This window comes from Malaclemys terrapin, chromosome 1 (genome assembly GCF_027887155.1).
Source record: "Malaclemys terrapin pileata isolate rMalTer1 chromosome 1, rMalTer1.hap1, whole genome shotgun sequence".
NCBI lineage: Eukaryota > Metazoa > Chordata > Testudines > Emydidae > Malaclemys > Malaclemys terrapin.
Genome location: NC_071505.1, coordinates 183613639 through 183619777, shown reverse-complemented (window position 1 = coordinate 183619777; position 6139 = coordinate 183613639).

Below are 6139 nucleotides of genomic sequence, written 5' to 3'. Positions count from 1 at the left end.
CCGTACCAAAGTGTTTGGGGCTCCATGTAGGCATAGTTCATTGCAGGATCATGGTATTAGATAAATATCAATTCTCACTTATCTCAAATTCATACACACAATGGAATGCCTCTTTTTAGTTTAAATAACTATTTCCCCAAATATGTGATTTGCATACCATATATAAAAATGAATGTATCTCATTACCATCATTTTATTCAGGAGGGAGTGAATACCAGAAAAAGGTGTTATATTTTTTCCCCTTGCCACCAAATTATTTTAGCAACTACAAAGTGAATTGAGGGCCTTTTAACTCGCTCCAAAGTAGCCCTCAGTAACAGATTTTTTTTTCTCACTACTTGTTTGATAGATTCTTATGTTTTCATTATTTCTCTGATCACACGCAATGAAGTTAAGATGTGAGGAGTTGCAACCTTCATGGAGGGATACATAAGTAATTTAAATAGTTCTATAATTTAGGTCTTGATACTGCAAGGTGCTGAGCATCTTTGATTCCCAATTGAAGTCTGTGGGAGCAGAGTTGTCAGCACCTCCCAGGAGCAAGCTAGGCACTGACACATGGAACACTGAGACCTTTGAGAAGATTTTTGGAGTTTGTTTGGGGATAACCACCCAAACATTTAGATAATTAATCAGAGCTCTTGACTTTGGAAAACTGGAGTAGAAATCTAGACAAAACAGGATTTATTTCATTATTTACCACACTCCTATGCTTACATTTGGGTCAAAAATATCATAAGAATAGACCTTCTTGTGATAGTTCACTACTTGCTCTCAGAGCTGCTTGAAACAATGCTCCTAAGCCTGTGGTTGGAGGCAGGCCTCAGGCTTGCCTCTCTACCAGCTGATTCCCAAACGTAGGGCAAAATACATTGAAAAGACCCAAAATGAGAGATGCAAATAAACTTCAAATGCAGCAGGCTTCATTATTTTCTTGTAAATGATTACTTCTATAATGTTTTCAGTGTTATTGTAGCCATGTTGGTCCCAGGATATTAGAGAGACAAGGTGGGTGAAGTAAATCTTTTACTGGACTAACTTCTGTAGGTGAACGAGACAAGCTTTCAGGTCTGAAGAAGAACTCTATGAAGCTAGAAAGCTCATCTCTTACACCAAGAGAATATATTAATAAAAGATATTACCTGACCCATCTTATTTCTTCTAGAATCTATGTTCCATGATTTTATAATGTGATAATTTTTAAATAAATTCTAGTGTTTAGACACCATATTTGTGTGGAATATAGGTAACTTTGGAACTAAAATTATTGACATCTTGTGCAAGGAGAGATACTTGACAGAAAAGCCCTCAGATGATGGGGATCCATACATGCTAGTGGCATTATCCTAACTGTGTATTCATACTCTACAATTACAATTGCATCAGTTTTGGACAGCTTGTATACTTTCATCACAATAGCCTTGTGAGAGTGGGCACTCTAGTTATCATATCCGGTAGCAGGGAAGCTTTCACGCTGAACCTGTGGTCCCAAATGAATGTCTTTCCAAGGGAGTTCACCATATTTGCTTGAATTGGTCCTGCTTACACTTCTAGTTCTGGGCAAACTGCAGTTAGAAATGAGAAATAGTGGAGAGGAAATAACATTTTTATAAGGCATCAGTTATTTTACTAAACTGAACCAGAGCAATCATTCATGAGAACAATTATACAATGCATTTCTACAATGTGGGCCTGATCTAAAGTCCACTGTAGTCTGTAGAAAGACTCCTAATGTCTACAGTGGGTTTGGATTAGGCTCTATTTTTTAATAACCCAGAAAAAAGAATCTCATTGACATACCAATAAGATTACAAAATGTAGGCTAATTAAGTCTCCTCCTCCCATATCTGATAAATGTTCTGTTTTACAGATTATATTTAAACAGTGAGCATGTTTACAAAATGAACAATTTCAGCCTTTAACTAGTCTGGAGCTCAGGATCTTAAGAAATGAAATCTAATTGTTCTGTCAGAAACTTATTCTCTGTATAAAATGATAGCATATGATTAAGTTCTAACCTAAAGCAATTTCTATTAGACTGATGAAAACCAATTATGAAAATTTCCACCCACACAAGGAATATCAGTCCAGTAATTTGTCTATAATGCATTTACCATCTGTTTATGTGGTGTAGAGATGTTTTTGGAAAGGTGTCATGCTATGAACAGAAATAATATTGTGGCTGTGGTAAATTACAAGGGAAAGCCACAAAGTTGATAGTTGAGCTGTCAAAATACGATTGATCTTTAGAGGTTCGTTACACTACTTGCCTATTATTTCTACAGTAAATAAACAATAAATCAGTCTATTCTTTAACACTGCCACCGTTTTTATAAATTGCATCAAGTGATCATGATATTTAAAACACAGTAAAAATGGATTTCAGGGAACAAATTAGGATTCATACTGCTTTTGCTAGACAAGATGCAAAGGAAAACGTTACTGTTGTAGGACTGTAATTCATATTTTCTATTTTCCAGTTAATCAGATGTCAAGATGTAACAAATTTGGCATTCTTAATTGTTTAAATTCTTTGGCATGACTGTTTAGCAGTCCAAGGGAGAAGACTTACAAGTATACTGTCTAATGCAAACAGGAATGTAATTAATGATGGAGGTAGGAATAGAGCTAGATATATAGATATTATTTAATTGGATATTGGCTGCTTTAAACTTCATTAGGGTTAAAATGGGTCAGGAGAATATCCAATTCCAATCTGAAAATAAAGGAGCTTTTGCCTTGATTCAGTGTAGTTTTCATATTAAATACTTATAAACCTTTTGTGTCACTGATGAATTTACATAGTATCAGTAGGTATTGATTATAATTACAACCCAACACATGATGAAAATGGGAATAATTTTTTAAAATGGATTCTCAGCTACTTTTGGAACTTCTGAAAGAACATGAGACGTTTTTGTGTATTAAAAAGTCTTAAATATATACACAAAACCCTGAGATTTCTTTTAAAGATTACTATTAGTTCTTTTATATTATCCATTAAACTTAATCTAAATCTGAGATGAGGAAAAGGTCATACATTTCTGTTTTGATCATGAAGACTGTACGATGCCAGGCCTGGCAGGATGAGACCCTTACTTAACACAAGTAATCATTAATTATGCGGGTGGTCCTGCTCACTTCAAGGAATCTACATACCACAGGATTATACACTTGACTATTGGGCCCATGTCAAACTTTCAGAATTCCATGATGTAATCCTGCAAGGCGCTAAGCCTGTATGGGAGATGTTGTTTTCCCTTTCCCTAGAGAGAAGTGTAAACAGAGAAAGCAGAGAAATGGATGCTGTAAAATGTGAAAGTAATGGATTAAGATGAGAGAAAAGGTAATTCCTAAGGGATACTAATTTAAAGTCAAGCAGGTAATGGGTGGCCAGGAACCAGGCTCCAAGGTTATGGAGCAGAATTTAAACATAGTCTTCTGGACTTTGCCCTGGAATTTAGGTAATGCAGTTCCTGCAGAGCACATGCAAGTGGCATTGCCTGGTTCAGGACAATGTGCCAGTGTTGCTCAAAGAGAAAAGGAACATAATCATCACCTGTCTTTGGTATGTAGGTAGCAGCAGCAGCAGTGATGAATCATCTGGGGGTGGTGGGAAACCACCCAATGATGCTTGTAAAATGGCTTTGTGAAGGCATTGATGCCTGATACATCGTCAGAGCTCTGTAAGAGGGTCCAGGGCTCTGTGCAGTCAATGCAGCTTTGTAGGGTGAGCTACAAGAGAACTGGATGTGGAGGTTGAGGATATCTTTTTAGTGGTGGTTAGGGAAACTGAATTGACCACAGTACCCAGTGGCAAGAAATTCTATTGCCCATAAGCAACCTACTCTTGTAGTGGAGGATGAAGACACAGGCTTTTCCTCTGCCCCTCTAAGATCAGACCCTTCATCAGAACTTCAAGACTTTTAAATAATATAAGCTACTAAATACACTGCAGCATGGATTGATGTCAGTTAATTTTCAAGTGGATTGTCTAGGAGCAGGAATGGGAGTCTCTTCCAACATTCTGGAAAGGGGTATTAATATAAAACTGTGTTGTTTATAAACAAGGTGATTTGAAATAAACTAGATAGAAGTAACAGCTCAATAAATTATACCCCAGAAAATTGTAATATATTGTCGCATAAAAGAACAGGTATGAAGATCTCAGTTAACATAAAATGTTTACATGAATTGCTATTATCGGGGATTTTCAAAAATAGACTCTCTGAAGCTGTCTTCAGAGCATTAAATATACCTAACTTTTGTATATTAACTTTTTGTGACGTGTTTTTTTATATACTGGCTCCTGTGACAACTAAGCAAATTCATCTTGTTAATGAGGAAAAAATACGGTAAAACATCAAAAAGCAGTTAAATTAAAGTGCTCATTAAAATGAAGATGAAGTCAGTGCTTTCCTTGTGGTTAACTGATCTCATGAACAACTGCAATGGTAAGCAACATTTCTGTGTAAGAGGCTTTGAGAACTTTTTGAAGCTGCTGCAGTCTGTTTTTGTTCTCTTCCTTGAAATAGGTTCCAGATAGTCATTAGCTGCTGAAATAAGTTTTTATTGGTTAAAAAACGAATCTTATGAAATCTATTTAAGTCTGTTGAAAGTCTCCCTAGAATCCAGTGGCTCAGTAATTCCTAGCACCAGGGGTTCCCAAAATTGCAATTAAATGACTCTTTAGCTAATACTTTTAAAAGATTTTAAAATGATAAATGTTTTCACTAGCAATTAGGATTCTAATGGCAAAGAATACTCAAACTTTGATTTTACTAGGACTATTAAGGTGTGAAGGGCTACAGGACTGGGCCCTTTAAGTTTTAACATGGACACTTTTTTAGATAGTATAGTGTGCCGTTCTCTTAAATACTGTGGACCTACAATCATATATTTATTTGTATTGGAGTAATACCTAGGAGCTCCAGTCAATGGCCGGGATCCCATTGTGATAGGCACTGTACAAACGCAGACTGAGAAGATGGTCCCTGTCCCAGTTTATATTGTATTAACAGTCCCCATTAATACAGAATTTCTGAGACTTGGAATGTACAATCCTTCAGGAAAGTCATCATGGCACACTAAAATATACCGGGCTTCACAGTCTGGTGACAACAATAATAATTTTTAAAAAGCAGGAGGAAGTTTCATACACCCCACATTAGTAAAACCCCTATTAATAATAGAAATTGAGGTACTTGTCAGGAGAAAATAGACCCTTCCACTTCTGTGTCCTCCATTTGTGTCTGCTTCTCTGATGCCACCATTTTGTTATGCTCAAATGGCTGCGTCTAATTAGTCTCTATTGCCCTTCTTTGCAATACCTTGGATACATGTATTATGTTGGAATCATGCTGTAGAATTTTTTCCCATTATTTCTACAATCCCATAGTCATTTTTGCAGCCAACGTTTTTCTCTTTCTGTAAATGGAGTCTCTACTTGTAATGCTGGCTGAACAACAGGTATAAGATTCTTCACTGTAGGAAAGACAGACGCCAATGCCTCTCCCATTTATCCCAGATCACTGATCCAGATGGTCAAGAGACTTTCCACTAAACAGCCAATTGGCCAAGAAGCCTGTGATAATCTACATAATCTCTTTTGTGCGTCTCTGTTTTAAGCATGGAGGAAATTTAATAAATCATCCATGTCACTGGAAGATACTGCTTTTCTTTTGGCACCGTGAAACAGCACACTCATACATAAACTGCGATTTAAAGAATATATTATGCACCCAGCCATGTTTGCATTTTTTAAATTGCAATGTTAACATGGATCCTATTGTTTTGAACTGTAACTTATTCTCCTGTGAATAATTTCTTAAGCATGCTTTTTATTTTTAAGTCTATAAATATATAAGCTATTCAGTCGGACACTGTCTGCTCTCATCAGTTTTTTTTCAGAGTAGTTTTCCTATTTACACCTCTCTTCATTCTATTTTCTTAAATAGTTACCTCAGCAGAGACTTAAGTCTCTGATAATTTGTTTTCAGATGAGGTTGTTTCATTAAGATGCTGTTCATAAAGAGTGAAATTCATCCTAGTGCCTGCCCAAGGTACTATATACCACATAAGACCTACTTGGGGTATTGTTCTTATCTTTTTTCTTTTTCCTTTATCCAAGCCGGTGTGT